A 19212-nucleotide genomic window follows, 5' to 3' on the forward strand; every position below is an offset into this window, starting at 1 on the left:
TTTGTATTCAGGAGCAGAACTGAGCTTGTGGTGTCCCAGCTTCAGTATATATTTAGTTCTACTCTTACTGATTCCAATTTCAGTCTAACATTTTTTCATCACATTCCAATTTTGGTCTGAATAGTTTTTGGGGTATTTCTATTTAAAAAATAGCCAGTGTTACATTGGAGTTTCTGATTACTGTATATTGGGCACTGGTGATTCATTTGTAATAACTAGTGTGAAAGATGTTTAAGAGCTAAGACAATTACAGACTGAAAAATGGTGATAATTAATAATTAAAATTATTTTTGGCTTGTTGAAGTATGACCTGATACTCCTAGTAACCAATGTCATTAAGAAAATTTTAACTGAACTGATTTTCCTGGTATATACTGTGTAAATATTTGCCAACTCAATTACCACAACTGTGGATGTGGTAGTGGAAACCTTGGCATAGGGAGAGAGTGCAAGAGTTAGGTTTCTAATATTATTAACTTTACACTATCTTTATCAACTTGCTTCTGTCGTGACCAATTTACTCTCATATTACATAAATCACAACCATGAAACAAGTAAAACTATTCAAAGCATTTTTCACATTCCACACTCCATATCAATAATTTGTTCTGTGTCATCGGCCATGTCAGCAAATTTAGATGAAAGGAGAAATATCCCCATCCTTTATGATGAGAGTAATGTTGGTTTGTTAATCAGCTAAGTACTCTGTGAAGAGTGGCACTCATCCCATAAAAGAAAGGCCTCTACCCTTAAGCATAAGCCACTCAAACATCATCCCCACCACCATATTAAGATGACCCAGTGTAGGGAAAGAGGAATACATATATAGGATAGGTGATCTGAATCTACTGTGGGTGAAAAGTTGGAAGTCTGGTATGAGTGAAGGGTAGTGGGTAGTGCATGGTGGGAGTCTTGGTGTCATTGATAGAAGTCTTGGTATGGGCAGTGGGAGTCTTGGTGTTGGTGGTGGGAGCTTTGGTATTGGTGGTGGGAGTCTTATATTATAAGCAACATCCAAACTATCCATTCTACAGAAAAGAGTTGCTTGTGCAAATTATTTATTTATGTAATAATAGGCAAAGTAAGAATATCATTTATTATTAGCAGGTTTTGCAATGGAAACAGTTAAATTTTGGATAAATAAGACAGAGTCTTAATTTTGATAAATAAATTTAATAATAATCCAACTTAACCAAACCTAACTTAGACCAGCCATAAAACTTTTGATTAGGTTGGGATGGTAACATTAACTTAGGTTATGTAAACAAAAAGGTCTTTTCTCATAGGCACTAAAATTAAATATTTCTATTACAGAAAGCACTTAATATTAGAGAATTTATATAACAAAAACAAACCCAGGTGTAAACATTGATTCCTAGTCATGGTGCAATATGTTAAATACATCAGTCTTCCTCCTGAAGCCTTCCCTGTAAGGTGTTTCTTAACACTTAACACTGCCAAGTTAGGAAATAAATGGTATAAAATACCGACACAATGGCAATATAAACACAAATGCAGTATAATGTGATCCTTTATTGACTACGTTTCGCCCACACAGTGGGCTTTTTCAAGTCACTTGAAAAAGCCCACTGTGTGGGCGAAACGTAGTCAATAAAGGATCACATTATACTGCATTTGTGTTTATATTGCCACTGCCAAGTTAGGTTAGGTTTGATCGTGTCACCTCCAAGAACTCCACTGGAAAAAATTCACTGACTTTTTTTTTTTTTTTTTGGGGGGGGGGGGGTTATCCTTGGTATTTACACATGTTATTGTATAAGACAACTGGTTGATGCTTCCATGATCATTATTGGACTTTCATCAAGTAATTCCCTAATGAAGCAGCTTGAAAAAACTTTTTAACTATATTCACATATGCCCATGTCACAATGGACACTGTCAAATAACATGCAACAGCATTCATGCCAAGGGGATCTCGACCAGCCAACTAAGGCTACCAAGCATGTGATTAAATACCATTAGATATTACCAGTAACGTGTTACACTGAGTGTCTGAGGTTTAATCCCAACACGGATGGAAACGTTGGGCATGTTTCCTTACACCTGCTGTTCCTGTTCACTCAGAAATAACTAGGTACCTGGGTATTAGTAGACCGGTGTGCGTCACATCTTGGGGAACAAGACTGACGGATACAAATAAAAATACACACTCTCCTCGATGACGCACATTCTTGGGTTATCCTGGGTGGCTAACCCTCCAGGTTAAAAATCCGAGCAAATCTTATCTTAAGGGTAACCACAACGACAGGTTCGGCCTTGACTTTGGAACACCAATAAGTCTCAAACTTTCTTACTTCAACACATCATTCGGATTACTAACCTAGAGTTAGTTACCCAGACTATCTCATCAATATAATAAAAATCATGAATATAAATCAGCGTTCATGTCCTGTAATACTTATGTGACGCCCAAGTAAACAATATACCAAATTCGTTTCCAGAAACTTATTTTTGACTTGCACAACTTTCAGTTAGACTTTGCAAACACGTTATCTTAGTAATATAGTCATTATCCATTAATAATGATATTGGTTAGTGTAACAAGTAAATATTACTGTGGTAAAAGGTCAAGTGAAGTTCAGAAGATAGAGTGACACTCGCGCCCTGAGGACAAGTTCTCATTGTAAACAAACAACCAGCAGGAAAGCGCGCCAAATGTTGAGAAGAAACGCAGGAAGCGCAGTGTTAGTCTTGGTTCTAGTTCTGGTTCCAGTCCTGGCTCCTGTCCTGGTTCCAGTCCTAACTCCAGTCCTGGCTCCAGTCTTGGTTTCAGTCCTGGTTCCAGTCCTGGTTCCAGTCCTATTTCCAGTCCTGGTTACAGTCCTGGCTCCTGTCCCGGTTCCAGTCCTGGCTTCTGTCCCGGTTCCAGCCCTAACTCCAGTTAAGATAAGATAAGATAAGATTTCGTTCGGATTTTTAACCCCGGGGGTTAGCCACCCAGGATAACCCAAGAAAGTCAGTGCGTCATCGAGGACTGTCTAACTTATTTCCATTGGGGTCCTTAATCTTGTCCCCCAGGATGCGACCCACACCAGTCGACTAACACCCAGGTACCTATTTGCTGCTAGGTGAACAGGACAATAGGTGTAAGGAAACGTGTCGAAATGTTTCCACCCGCCGGGAATTGAACCCGGGCCCTCCGTGTGTGAAGCGGGAGCTTTAGCCACCAGGCCACCTGGCTCCAGTCATGGCTCCAGTCCTGGTTCTAGTCCTGGTTCCAGTTCTGGCTCCAGTCCTGGTTCCAGTCTTGGCTCCTGTCCTGGTTCCAGTCCAGGCCCGGTGGCCTGGTGGCTAAAGCTCCCGCTTCATACACGGAGGGCCAAGGTTCGATTCCCAGCGGGTGGAAACATTTCGACATGTTTCCTTACACCTGTTGTCCTGTTCACCTAGTAGCAAATAGGTACCTGGGTGTTAGTGGACTGGTATGGGTCGCATCCTGGGGGACAAGATTGAGGACCACAATTCAATTCAATTCAAAGTTTATTCTCTATAAGGATTACAATGTTGAATTTACAGAATTTGGTTATTGTGTGGTTTACATGTAGTTAAATAATGATTACAGAGTGTACCACTAGAACACCTAGCATGGCTAGGCATTTCGGGCAGACTTAGTTTAATTCTTTATTTTAAAATATTACAAAGTATGAGGTAAGTTGGTATTATGGCTAAGTGACTAAATACTAGTTTGTGAGTTTAGCAATGTGAATGCTTTTGTTTTGGCACAGTATGGAAATAAGTTAGACAGTCCTCGATGACGCACTGACTTTCTCGGCTTATCCTAGGTGGCTAACCCTCCGGGGTTAAAAATCCGAACGAAATCTTATTTTATCTAGCTCCAGTCCTGGTTCCAGTCTTGGGTAGTTTCAAATTTAGGTTGGATAAATACATGAGTGAGAGAGGTTGGATTCGAGTGGGACTTGCACGTGAGTAAACAGAATTGTATAAACCTTGGTAATAAATACCGACAAGTTGGTTTAGAAAGACAAGTAAGCAAACACCTGGAGTTTACCTAGAGAGGGTTTCGGGGGTCAATGCCCCCGTGGTCCGGTCTGAGACCAAGCCTCATGGTGGGTCAGGGTCTGATCAACCAGGCTGTAACTGCTGGCCGCACGCAAGCTGACGTACGAACCATAGCCCGGTTGGTCAGGTACTGACTTTAGGTACCTGTCCAGTGCCTTCTTAAGACAGCCAGCTGGGAGGCAATCGAACAGTCTTGGGCTCCCGACACTTATTGTGTTGGCTCTCAATGTACTCGTGGTTCCCCTGCTTTTCATCGGGGAATGTTTCATCTCCTGCCGAGTCTTTTGCTTTCATTTGGAGTGATTTTCGTGTGAAGGTTTGGTACCAATTCCCCCAGGACCTTTCAAGTGTATATTATCATGTATCTCTCTCGCCTGCATTCGAGGGAATACAGATCAAGGACCTTCAACCGTTCCTAGTAGTTTAGGTGCCTTATCGCACTTATGTGTGCCGTGAAAATTCTTTGTACACTCTCCAGGTCTGCAGTGTCACCAGCCTTGAAGGGAGCCGTTAATGTAAAGCAGTATTCCATCCTAGAGAGCACAAGCGATTTGAAGAGAATCATCATGGGCTTGGCGTCCCTAGTTTTGAAGGTTCTCATTATCAATCCTATCACTTTCCTAGCGGATGAAGTAGATACATTGTTGTGGTCTTTGAAGGCGAGATCCTCTGCCATTATCACTCCCAGGTCCTTCACATTACTTTTCCGCACCATTGTATGGCTAGAATTTGTGGTATACCCTGACACATTTTTAATTTCTTCAGGTGTTCCGTATCTGAGTAGTTGAAATTTCTCCTCGTTGAACTTCATATTGTTTTGATTGGCCCATTCGAAGATTTGTTTAGGTAAGACACATATGCAACAGTTAGGTATCTTTATTTCGAAACGTTTCGCCTACACAGTAGGCTTCTTCAGTCGAGTACAGCAAAGTTGATAGAAGCAGAAGAGACTTGAAGACGATGTAATCAGTCCATCAACCTTAAAGTTTTGAGGTGGTCAGTCCCTCAGTCTGGAGAAGAGTATTGTTCCATTGTCTGGAATATTATTCCAGACAATGGAACAATACTCTTCTCCAGACTGAGGGACTGACCACCTCAAAACTTTAAGGTTGATGGACTGATTACATCGTCAAGTCTCTTCTGCTTCTATCAACTTTGCTGTACTCGACTGAAGAAGCCTACTGTGTAGGCGAAACGTTTCGAAATAAAGATACCTAACTGTTGCATATGTGTCTTACCTAAACAACCTGTCGGTATTTTATACCATTTTATTGTTCATTCGAAGATTTGATTGATGTCCACTGGGAGTCTCGCAGTGTCTTCGATGGAGGTCACTGTCATGGTGATCCGGGTGTCATCTGCAAAGGAAGACACGGAGCTATGGCTTTCATCTCTGTCTATGTCAGAGATGAGGATGAGGAATAGAATGGGAGCGAGTACTGTGCCTTGTGGAACAGAGCATTTTACCATGGCTGCCTGGGACTTTACTGTTTACTATTACTCTTTATGTTCTATTTGTCAGGAAGTTGTAGATCCATCTACCAACTTTTCCCGTTATTCCTTTATCCCGCATTTTGTGTGCTATTACACCATGGTCACACTTGTCGAAAGCTTTCGCAAAGTCTATGAATATTACATATGTATTTTGTTTATCCTCTACAGCATCCAGGACCTTGCCATAGTAGTCCAGTAGCTGGGACAGGCAGGAGCGACCTGATTTAAACCCGTGTTGCCCTGGGTTGTGTAACGGATGGGTATCTAGGTGGTTGGCTATCTTGCTTCTTAGAACCCTCTCAAAGATTTTTATGATATGGGATGTTAGTGCTATCGGTTTGTAATTCTTTGCAATTGCTTTACTGCCACCTTTGTGGAGTGGAGCTGTCTGTTGTTTTTAGTGTGTGTGGGATGACCCATGTGTCCATGCTCCCTCTCCATAAAATGCTGAAGGCACGCGATAGGGACTTCTTGCAGTTATTGATGAACACGGAATTCCACGAGTCTGGGCCTGGGGCAGAGTGCATGGGAATAAGTAAGTAAGTTTATTCAGGTATACACAAATACAGTTACATAGAATTATCATACATAGGAGTATATGTGTAGAGAACCTAGGATAACCCAAAAAAGTCAGACAGAGTGACTTATTTCCGTTGGGGTCCTTTTACCTTATTATTATAATATAAAGGTTATAATATTTTCTTATTATCATACATTTTATTATCATACTAAAAAGACTATCTACTACACGAGGGTCATTCAGACTATCTACAATACGAGGGTCATTACTAGGGATAAGGTAAAAATTTACACGCATGTTAGCTAAAAAATAGAAAATCATTCCCCTCCCTTTCTGTAGCTACATTCATCAGACACCTTTTGGCACTCTTCTTGAACTGGTTCATGCTACGACTGGCTTTGACATGTGCGGGCAGTCTGTTCCATTCTTCTATTGCTGTACAATAAAAGGTGTTTGAAGCCTGGCCACTAACTGTGGGTACAACAAAGTTGTGCTCTCTCCCCCTAGTACTATGATTGCTTTGGTTTCCAACCTTGACAAAACTGACAGCAAGATATTCTGGACACTGTTTGTGAGCAATTTTATAAACATGATTTAGCTTCAGTTGTTTTACTCTGTCTTCAACATTCAACATATCCAACTGCTGTAATTCATTCTGGCCTACATGCTCTCTTGGTCCCAGCCCCAGGATGAATCTTACGATTTTGTTCTGGGTGATTTGCAGTCTATCTTTCAGTTTTTCTGTCAAGGCAGAGTACCATGAAGAGCAAGCGTAATCCATATGGCATTGAATAGTGGGATGAATTGTAAATTATTATTATTATAATCAAGGGGTAAGCGCTAAACCCGGAGGATTAGACAGCGCCTGGGGGGGGGATGTGGAAGGCATTCAGGCTTAATTGATGAATTGTAAAGGACCTGCCTAGTATGGGCCAACAGGCCTGCTGCAGTGTTCCTCCTTTCTTATGTTCTTATAAGGGCTAGACATAGGGTCCTGCGAGCCTCAGTAGGTAGACACTGTGCTTGTCTATACAGGAACTTCAGTCTGGCATTCGCTTTCTTTACTACACTGTTCCCTATCAATTCTCCTGACATGCATGGGTCAAAGGGGATTCCCAGATATTTTACTGATGAATGGGCATGTCATTAATTGCCTCTTCAAAATCTTGTGGAGTTATAATAATATCTGAGAGCTTTGGAATGACCAAATTTTGGGTTTCGTTCATAAAGAATTCATTTGGATTGTCGACCCTTAGAGTGGGCAGTGGCTCGCTGAACATTGAGTCATATTGGGACTTTAGTATCTCACCCATTTCTAGACTATCATCTGTGTATGTCCCATCCCGCCTAAGCAGGGGCCCAATACTGGATGTTGTTTTTCCCTTAGATTTTTCATAAGAGAAGAAGTTTACTGCCAGAGAGGAATCATAGGCCTGTGTTCCGTGTGCAAAATAATAATAATAGAACTTTTCTTTGTCAGAGGAAAGAAAGTCTCCCTGATAACAGATTATCCAACTTACGAGGTGATATAAAAAAGACCTGGAAAACCCTATCAGAAATTCTGGGAACAAAAAAGATATCACGAAATAGCGAAATAAAATTAGCAAAATCAGATGAACCCCAACTCCCACCAACAGAAACAGCAAACAGACTCAATGATTTCTTCTCCACTATAGGACAAAACCTTGCCAATAAAATCCCAAGCTCAGATACCCCACCAAATGACTACCTCACCGGCAACTACCCGAACACACTGTTCCTAGCTCCGACTAACCCATACGAAGTCTCCCTTATTATCAATGCACTAAAAAACAAGGCAGGAGATTTAAGTACCTTACCACCCTTTATATACAAAAAAGTGTCACAAGTGCTATCTCCAATCATTGCAACACTCTTTAACAAATCCATCGAATCCTCCACCTTCCCTACAGTACTCAAAATAGCAAGGGTCACCCCGATCCACAAAGGAGGAGACCAAACAGAGTTGAATAACTATAGGCCAATATCCAACTTACACCCTCTCTCAAAAATCTTTGAAAAATTAATTCATAAACGAATCTACTCCTACCTTATCTCCCAAAACATACTCAACCCCTGCCAATTTGGATTCAGGCCTAATAAAAATACTAATGATGCTATTATACACATGCTAGAACATATATACACTGCAATAGAGAAAAAAGAAGTCCCACTGGGGATCTTCATTGACTTACGTAAAGCTTTTGATACAGTTGACCATGACTTGCTCCACGTAAAATTGTCACACTATGGTATAAGAGGGCACTCCCTCAACTACCTCAAGTCATACCTCAGCAACAGAAGCCAATATGTGTACGCAAATGGGGCAAACTCTTCTGCGCAACCAATTACAGTTGGTGTCCCACAGGGAAGTGTCCTTGGCCCTCTTCTCTTTCTCCTATACATAAATGACCTTCCAAATGCTTCGCAATTACTCAAACCCAGACTATTTGCAGATGACACTACATACGTCTTCTCTCACCCGAGCCCAGTCACACTAGCCAATACTGTAAATACCGAATTACAGAAAATATCTACCTGGATGAGGACTAACAAACTTACACTAAACATTGACAAAACCTACTTCATTCAGTTTGGTAACAGAGCTACAGATGTCCCTCTTAACATAATGATAAACGGATCACCTATCACAAAGCTAACAGAGGGAAAATTCTTAGGAATCCACCTTGATAATAGACTCAAATTTCATACACATATACAACAAATTTCTAAGAAAATTTCCAAGACCGTAGGCATACTATCGAAGATACGGTACTATGTTCCACAGTCAGCCCTCCTGGCCCTATATCACTCTCTTATTTACCCCTATCTCACCTACGGAATTTGTGCATGGGGCTCAACAACAATTAACCATCTCAGACCACTAATTACCCAACAAAAGGCTGCAGTTAGAATGATAACAAATTCTCACTACAGGCAGCACACTCCACCAATATTCAATACACTAAACCTACTCACCATACAAAACATCCATACTTATTACTGCACCTATTACATACATAGAACACTTAACTCTGATATTAACCCTCCCCTCAAACATCTCCTTGCCAACCTCAACAGAACACATGACCATAACACAAGGCACAGATCACTCTTTGATGTTCCTCGTGTTCATCTCACACTATGCAAAAACTCAATGCACATAAAAGGCCCTAAAATCTGGAATTCATTACCTGTAAATATAAAAGAAACACTACCTGTTTATAAATTCAAGTCTCTACTCAAAGATCACTTACTCACCCAAAACCAAATAAATACTGAATAACTGAACCTTATAAATTGTATATCTTAAATGTTTCTCACAATTATATCACATAAATGTTAAACCTAAAACCGAATCTAACTTTATTATTTTTTAAATACACTACCTAACAGAATCCTTCATATGACTAAATGCAACCATATGACCTGTCTTTGTAATACTCACTTGTGCTTTATAGTAATCTGTTTACATTAATGTTTTATCACTGACTTCATCATTGCTTAGTTAATCTTAAGTTAATTCTAAGCCAGCCCGTAATGCTATGCATAGTATAAGTGGCTTTGGCATGCTGCTCTTATCTGTATTTTTTTGTACCTCTGTATGTGTGCTCAAATTTATAATAAATAAATAAATAAATAAATAAATAAATACATAGTGTATAGTGTATATTACAGTGGCTCCCTAGTATATAGATGATAAAGGCTAAAGTGTCATTTGGAAACAGGTGAATTTGTAAATGAAGTGATGTAATATATACAGACTTTGCAAAAGCCTTCGACAAGTGTGACCATGGCGTAATAGCGCACAAAATGCGTGCTAAAGGAATAACAGGAAAAGTCGGTCGATGGATCTATAATTTCCTCACTAACAGAACACAGAGAGTAGTCGTCAACAGAGTAAAGTCCGAGGCAGCTACGGTGAAAAGCTCTGTTCCACAAGGCACAGTACTCGCTCCCATCTTGTTCCTCATCCTTATATCCGACATAGACAAGGATGTCAGCCACAGCACCGTGTCTTCCTTTGCAGATGACACCCGAATCTGCATGACAGTGTCTTCCATTGCAGACACTGCAAAGCTCCAGGCAGACATCAACCAAATCTTTCAGTGGGCTGCAGAAAACAATATGAAGTTCAACGATGAGAAATTTCAATTACTCAGATATGGTAAACATGAGGAAATTAAATCTTCATCAGAGTACAAAACAAATTCTGGCCACAAAATAGAGCGAAACACCAACGTCAAAGACCTGGGAGTGATCATGTCGGAGGATCTCACCTTCAAGGACCATAACATTGTATCAATCGCATCTGCTAGAAAAATGACAGGATGGATAATGAGAACCTTCAAAACTAGGGAGGCCAAGCCCATGATGACACTCTTCAGGTCACTTGTTCTATCTAGGCTGGAATATTGCTGCACACTAACAGCACCTTTCAAGGCAGGTGAAATTGCCGACCTAGAAAATGTACAGAGAACTTTCACGGCGCGCATAACGGAGATAAAACACCTCAATTATTGGGAGCGCTTGAGGTTCCTAAACCTGTATTCCCTGGAACGCAGGAGGGAGAGATACATGATTATATACACCTGGAAAATCCTAGAGGGACTAGTACCGAACTTGCACACGAAAATCACCCACTACGAAAGCAAAAGACTTGGCAGACGATGCACCATCCCCCCAATGAAAAGCAGGGGTGTCACTAGCACGTTAAGAGACCATACAATAAGTGTCAGGGGCCCGAGACTGTTCAACTGCCTCCCAGCACACATAAGGGGGATTACCAACAGACCCCTGGCAGTCTTCAAGCTGGCACTGGACAAGCACCTAAAGTCAGTTCCGGATCAGCCGGGCTGTGGCTCGTATGTTGGTTTGCGTGCAGCCAGCAGCAACAGCCTGGTTGATCAGGCTCTGATCCACCAGGAGGCCTGGTCTCAGACCGGGCCGCGGGGGCGTTGACCCCCGGAACTCTCTCCAGGTAAACTCCAGGTAATAAGCCTATAGAGGCAGGTGCCAGAAGTTTACCTGGAGTTTACCTGGAGAGAGTTTCGGGGGTCAACGCCCCCGCGGCCCGGTCTGTGACCAGGCCTCCTGGTGGATCAGCGCCTGATCAACCAGGCTGTTGCTGCTGGCTGCACGCAAACCATCGTACGAGCCACAGCCCGGCTGATCAGGAACTGACTTTAGGTGCTTGTCCAGTGCCAGCTTGAAGACTGCCAGGGGTCTGTTGGTAATCCCCCTTATGTGTGCTGGGAGGCAGTTGAACAGTCTCGGGCCCCTGACACTTATTGTATGGTCTCTTAACGTGCTAGTGACACCCCTGCTCCTCATTGGGGGGATGGTGCATCGTCTGCCAAGTCTTTTGCTTTCGTAGTGAGTGATTTTCGTGTGCAAGTTCGGTACTAGTCCCTCTAGGATTTTCCAGGTGTATATAATCATGTATCTCTCCCTCCTGCGTTCCAGGGAATACAGGTTTAGAAACCTCAAGCGCTCCCAGTAATTGAGGTGTTTTATCTCCGTTATGCGCGCCGTGAAAGTTCTCTGTACATTTTCTAGGTCGGCAATTTCACCTGCCTTGAAAGGTGCTGTTAGAGTGCAGCAATATTCCAGCCTAGATAGAACAAGTGACCTGAAGAGTGTCATCATGGGCTTGGCCTCCCTAGTTTTGAAGGTTCTCATTATCCATCCTGTCATTTTCCTAGCAGATGCGATTGATACAATGTTATGGTCCTTGAAGGTGAGATCCTCCGACATAATCACTCCCAGGTCTTTAACGTTGGTGTTTCGCTCTATTTTGTGGCCAGAAATTTACCACAGGTCAGCTATTTTTAATAATCTTCCTGGCCTGCTAGTGTACTCGCATATAATATAGTAATACCAGTGAATAGCAGAATACAGTGCTGTAGTAGCGACTAACCAGTATTATAATGGTACTTAGTGGAGTGGAGTGACTTTCATTATTTTCTTTTTTCTTGAAATACCAGACGTATACTGTGAATTTCATATAACCTGTAGTTACCAGCGGTCGCAATATACACAACGAGAAGGAATTATTACTACAGAAAAAGCGTCCTTCCTCCAAAATTTTCACCAGTCAACTATAGTGATAATATAGCATTTATTGTGGTGGAGACGAAAAAAAAAATAGAAAAGCTAGATACAGCGATTGATAAACAAGGGTTGAGAGAAAAAAGAAGTCCCACTGGGGATCTTCATTGACTTACGTAAAGCTTTTGATACAGTTGACCATGACTTGCTCCACGTAAAATTGTCACACTATGGTATAAGAGGGCACTCCCTCAACTACCTCAAGTCATACCTCAGCAACAGAAGCCAATATGTGTACGCAAATGGGGCAAACTCTTCTGCACAACCATTTACAGTTGGTGTCCCACAGGGAAGTGTCCTTGGCCCTCTTCTCTTTCTCCTATACATAAATGACCTACCAAATGCTTCGCAATTACTCAAACCCACACTATTTGCAGATGACACTACATACGTCTTCTCCCACCCGAGCCCAGTCACGCTAGCCAATACTGTAAATACCGAATTACAGAAAATATCTACCTGGATGAGGACTGACAAACTTACACTAAACATTGACAAAACCTACTTCATTCAGTTTGGTAACAGAGCTACAGATGTCCCTCTTAACATAATGATAAACGGATCACCTATCACAAAGCTAACAGAGGGTAAATTCTTAGGAATCCACCTTGATAATAGACTCAAATTTCATACACATATACAACAAATTTCTAAGAAAATTTCCAAGACTGTAGGCATACTATCGAAGATACGGTACTATGCTCCACAGTCAGCCCTCCTGGCCCTATATCACTCTCTTATTTACCCCTATCTCACCTATGGAATTTGTGCATGGGGCTCAACAACAATTAACCATCTCAGACCACTAATTACCCAACAAAAGGCTGCAGTTAGAATGATAACAAATTCTCACTACAGGCAGCACACTCCACCAATATTCAATACACTAAACCTACTCACCATACAAAATATCCATACTTATTACTGCCCGGTGGCCTGGTGGCTAAAGCTCCCGCTTCACACACGGAGGGCCCGGGTTCGATTCCCGGCGGGTGGAAACATTTCGACACGTTTCCTTACACCTATTGTCCTGTTCACCTAGCAGCAAATAGGTACCTGGGTGTTAGTCGACTGGTGTGGGTCTCATCCTGGGGGGACAAGATTAAGGACCCCAATGGAAATAAGTTAGACAGTCCTCGATGACGCACTGACTTTCTTGGGTTATCCTGGGTGGCTAACCCCCCGGGGTTAAAAATCCGAACGAAATCTTATCTTATCTTATCTTATAGAACACTTAACTCTGATATTAACCCTCCCCTCAAACATCTTGCCAACCTCAACAGAACACATGACCATAACACAAGGCACAGATCACTCTTTGATGTTCCTCGTGTCCATGTCACACTATGCAAAAACTCAATGCACATAAAAGGCCCTAAAATCTGGAATTCATTACCTGTAAATATAAAAGAAACACTACCTGTTTATAAATTCAAGTCTCTTCTCAAAGATCACTTACTCACCCAAAACCAAATAAATACTGAATAACTGAACCTTATAAATTGTATATCTTAAATGTTTCTCACAATTATATCACATAAATGTTAAACCTAAAACCGAATCTAACTTTATTATTTTTTAAATACACTACCTAACAGAATACTCCATACGACTGAATGTACAATAATGCATGCAACCATATGACCTGTCTTTGTAATACTCACTTGTGCTTTATAGTAATCTGTTTACATTAAAGTTTTATCACTGATTTCATCATTGCTTAGTTAATCTTAAGTTAATTTTAAGCCAGCCCGTAATGCTATGCATAGTATAAGTGGCTTTGGCATGCTGCTCTTATCTGTATTTTTTTGTACCTCTGTATGTGTGCTCAAATTGTTCATAAATAAATAAATAAATAAATAAAACGACCGTTCGTCACTGTAGGAGCTGCCAGAAATCACCGGTTTCTTCAACACGCAAGTTATACTTTTGTATCAATCAAATCACATATTACTCGGGTAGATAATTTCCAGTAGATCCTTCATGTGTTAGCTCAAATCACCGACAAGTATGTTTTAAATAAGTGACCCACTGATCAGATCAGATCGACTGGTCCGAACCCTTGACTGGTTTGAAACGGATTCGTTGGACAATTAAGCAGACTGTAAACGGATGGGGTTGTAGGCGCCCTTATAAACACAAACAATAAATATAAATCAGGAACGTGCACGGTAAGCTGTCCAATATACAAGTACAGTTAGAAATAGAAATACAAATAGCTAGAGCTTCATTTAAGGAGGTTATTGATAGAATATTCAAGAGGTTGCTAGTGGAATTACAGTAAATCAACCATTCAAATCATTATGAAGCTCTGTGTACTCTGCGGTCAATCGAACAAACGGGCTTCCACATGGATAAATTGTCATTTTTGTGGAAATTGGTGTCACGCCCCTTGTGAGATATCCAAGAACTAGCTACAAGCAGTATTAAAACAGGGAAGTGTTTTTGGGTATGCCCAAATGAGATAAATCTGTGGACTAAAATCACAAGGGTATTAAAAGAGGATAACATCAAAGCTTTCATAGACAACCTGGAAGCTTTCTACAACAGATGGGGACATAAAAAGTCTGGGCTGAATGGTACTGCCCTTGATACTGGCCATGTAGTCAGAAACTGTAAGGCTGGAGGTTAGATTTTTAGATTTTGCCACCGAAGTGGCTAGTTTATTGTGCACCCCATATCCATCCTGTGGACGGTAGCGCGAGAGCATATGGATACACAAAAGGCCTAGGAACTAGGCCCCAAAGGGTTAACAGGAATACATATGGATTTATATCTACATATCTATAGTTCACTTATCTGTTACAAGCAAATTTAGGAAATTTGCTTAGTATATCTGGTATCTTATTTTCATTAATAAGATATCTTGACATGTCACATAGGTTATTATACTGTCTGTCTCTGTATTCCTCAATGAGTGGACAATTAAGCACATAGTGTTCAAGAGAGTGACCATATGCCTGATCACATAATTTACATTAGGCTGGAGGTGATGTCCTGGTAGTCAGTAAATGTGGGGCTGATAGTGCTGTCCTGGGAGACAGTAATGGTGAAGCGGGAGGTGCTGTCCTGGGAGACAGTAATGGTGAAGCTGGAGATGCTGTCCTGGGAGACAGTAATGGTGAAGCTGGAGATGCTGTCCTGGGAGACAGTAATGGTGAAGCGGGAGATGCTGTCCTGGGAGACAGTAATGGTGAAGCTGGAGGTGCTGTCCTGGGAGACAGTAATGGTGAAGCTGGAGATGCTGTCCTGGGAGACAGTAATGGTGAAGCTGGAGGTGCTGTCCTGGGAGACAGTAATGGTGAAGCTGGAGGTGCTGTCCTGGGAGACAGTAATGGTGAAGCTGGAGGTGCTGTCCTGGGAGACAGTAATGGTGAAGCTGGAGGTGCTGTCCTGGGAGACAGTAATGGTGAAGCTGGAGGTGCTGTCCTGGGAGACAGTAATGGTGAAGCTGGAGGTGCTGTCCTGGGAGACAGTAATGGTGAAGCTGGAGGTGCTGTCCTGGGAGACAGTAATGGTGAAGCTGGAGATGCTGTCCTGGGAGACAGTAATGGTGAAGCTGGAGGTGCTGTCCTGGGAGACAGTAATGGTGAAGCTGGAGATGCTGTCCTGGGAGACAGTAATGGTGAAGCTGGAGGTGCTGTCCTGGGAGACAGAAATGGTGAAGCTGGAGGTGCTGTCCTGGGAGACAGTAATGGTGAAGCTGGAGATGCTCTCCTGGGAGACAGTAATGGTGAAGCTGGAGGTGCTGTCCTGGGAGACAGTAATGGTGCTTCATCCTCCATTGATGAGCTCCTACACATCTTCTCGACGTCAGTTTATACCGCAGCTTCTCATTCTATACCCCAAACCTCAGGCAGGCATTCTCAGAAGTGCGTGCCTTGGTGGTCTCCTGCTTGTGCTCGTGCAGTACGTTTGAAACGTGCTGCATGGGGCAGGTACCGGTACAATAGAACCGCTGAGAGACTTCTTGATTTTAAGCAGAAGCGTGCGATCGCTCGCCGTGTCATCCGTGAAGCTAAACGCACTTGTTGGCGAGACTATGTTTCCACCATCACCTCTGCTTCTTCTATGAGTGCAGTCTGGAAAAAAGCAGTTAGGCCTGAGTGGTTGAGGGGAGAGGACGTGTGTGTGTTGAGGGAAGTCCTAGGCCTTCTATATCAGAACTGCTTATCTCACCCGACTGATAACTCATCATGCAACAAATATCGTTGGAGCGCAGCTGAATTGCTGCTGGAACTCTTATGTGTGAACTGTGACTAGTGATATACCTAGTGAAACACAAATATCTTGATTTGACTTCACTCCACCTCGCCTCTCTCCCCTCCTTCCTCGATTTGGAACTCAGCCATTCGCCTCTATTTACTTATGGTCTAGAGGCGGTTTTTGCCAGACCACATAAATGCTTGAGTGCCCGTGTCAGTCCTCTGTGCCGCACTCCACTCACCTTACGAATAAGTCTCCTGTGTGCCTACCTGCCTGCTACAAGCAAATATCCTAGTGGTTGTGTTAAGTGCTGCAGATTTGTTGTAACTATTTGCACGAGTGGATTTCACTGACTTAGGACATTGTGCTACCATCAGTACCTACGTAGGCTTAAAATGAGTGAGGAATGTCTGGCCTGCTGGGTGACCTTGAAAATGGCACTATAAGACTCGCATGCCACTTACACCCATACTGCGTGTGTCTAGTGAGGTGAATGTCCCTTCCTCGACTTTCCTATTCACCGGTATCCCTTAACTCGTCGCCATTATCTACATATGGGATAAGGGCGAGTTTAGCTGATCCAGGCTAAACAGCGCTCCAAGCCAGCCAGTGAAGGCCAAGTTACAGAATGCCTTTGTGAACGTTCTACAGTGTTCCGGCCGTACCTTCGGTGTTGTGAGAACTAGTTCTTAAGTAGTGAAAATTTGTCTGTCATTCCAAGACACGTGTGCTAGATGTGTTAAGTGCTGCGGGTCTGGAGTAATTAACAAGTAGTACAGTGTTGGTAACTCTCGAGACGACTGTGGGCCCAGTGAATGACCTTGAAAATCGCACTGCGACCCGCAGGCCACTACACCCATATTGCCTGTGTCTAGCGAGGTGAATATCCCTTCCTTGTCCCTTCTCTCTTATGGAATAAAGGCGGTTTCACTGACCCAAAAGTAACAGACTAACTCTTCCATCTCAAGCAGCTGAACTAAAAGTGACCTATGGATGTGAACGAAGTAAATGATGGTGAAGGCGAATTCGTACGTTTTAGAAGTAAGGGAGCTTTGAAAAAAGAAAGAGGATTTCAAAGGAGACTTGCTGCAAGAAACAACGAGAGCAACAACAACCATTGCAGAACGGTTAGGCTTGATTTCCCTGCTAACACTGAGTTTGAGGTCAAGTTTAGATGGTTTTACGAAGCTTCATTAGACAACCCAGAAAAAAACCTTCGGATTCGCTTTCGTCATGACGAGGATAATTACGTTTTTGTTACTAACGACCCAACATTCATAGAAAAACTTCTTACTCATAAATATGCTAACATCCAACTCCAAGCTGCCCCACCAAGATCACCTAAAGTACTTATTGTTATCCACAATGTCAATAAGTACATGGATCCTAAATTCCTGTTGTCAGATCAAGTTGCAAACCCTCGTCGACTTCCAAATGATCTGATATTGGCTGAGTGGATTGGTCAAGGGACTCCACCATCATATATCTACTCTCGTGCAGCGCTTAACAGGAGTTACAAAATAGCTTTGTACAAAGCACCTCACCGTAGATGCTACAAGTGTCAGCGCTGGGGTCACATTGCTTGGAAATGCTCATCTAAGTCACACTGGTGTGCAGTGTGTGCCAAGGCCCATCCTTCTCACCAGTGCTATGATATGATCAAGAAACACCAGACCGTTGCATTAGAATGTATCAATTGTAAGACTCCAGGAGTCACAGCTGCTCATGCTGACTGCAGAGCGAAAGCTGCCCACATCGCCAGCCGCAGAGCTCCCGCCTCACCCATCACCCCCCATGATGAGGCAATAGGCCTACCAGATACTTCATGTCTGAATACTGACCCTTGCCTGAACTCAGACAATATGGTTGAGCGAGTCACTCTGGGAGTACATCAACAGAGCACGATCACGTCTGCTATCAACACTAGTAATGCTGCTGGTGTTGACACCATCTGTCTGGCTGAGTCAGCTGTCAGTCAGCCACCTGACTCAGCTGATCGGGACTTCATACTTCCTGATGACGCTAGTCTTGCTGGGGTGGTACACAACATGCAGCTGCGCATAACAGTACTGGAGAAGCAACAATGGTGTTTGAAACAACAACTTGAGCACCACGAGGAAAAACTTACAGAGGTTGCAAATGAGTACATCAACCCACAGATAGTCAGCCATTATGAAAATGAGTGTGGTGATGATGAACAAACTGATGATTGCAGTGGTGTTAATAATCACAAAAACGATGAATCTGATAGTGGTGTTTACAATCACAGTGAAGATGATAAGGGCAGTGAAGGCCATCATGATAGTCAACCTGATGAGTGTAATGTATTGATAGATACCGAGTGTGGAGATGGCCCGGTTGTTGATAATGGTGTATGTATCACTGGTCATAATGATGAGGGAAGTGATACATGTGATGATAGTGATGAGTGTAATAAAAGCGGAGAGTTGAGTGCGAGGGATAGTGTCACCTTCCATACATTCACAGACAAAGAGCGCAGTGACCTCTGTGTACAAAGACTCCCAAGAGGTCTCACTAATGGAAGTGCACTTAGGAGACTCATGGATAAGGATAATACTGATGATATTGATATTGATTATGTCTGTTTGTTATTTAGTAAGTTTTTTCATTTTGCTGAGAAATTGAAAACTATCCCTGGACTTTTATAATGGAACCAAACTCGTATAAACTATCCATTTTAAGTTGGAATATTGCGTCACTTAGAAAAAGATTTTCTGACCTGCATCATAAAGTAACCACTGAATCCATTGATATTGTGTGTCTACAAGAGTGCAGAGTCCCTGAAAAATCCCAACCCCCTA

The 19212-nt window shown here is 42.3% G+C and overlaps 1 protein-coding gene across 1 annotated transcript in view; it reads right to left on the bottom strand.

Annotated features, from left to right (window-relative positions):
• LOC128698702 (uncharacterized) overlaps nt 1–2661 on the bottom strand; it is a 71781-nt gene extending 69120 nt beyond the window's left edge. Inside the window, exon 1 of the mRNA XM_070097777.1 lies at nt 2577–2661. The gene's annotated coding sequence lies outside the window, so the exon portion shown is untranslated. The remainder of the gene's footprint in view (nt 1–2576) is intronic.
• Between the last annotated feature and the right edge of the window lie 16551 nt (nt 2662–19212).

Source organism: Cherax quadricarinatus, chromosome 59, assembly GCF_038502225.1.
Source record: "Cherax quadricarinatus isolate ZL_2023a chromosome 59, ASM3850222v1, whole genome shotgun sequence".
Taxonomy (NCBI): Eukaryota; Metazoa; Arthropoda; class Malacostraca; order Decapoda; family Parastacidae; genus Cherax; species Cherax quadricarinatus.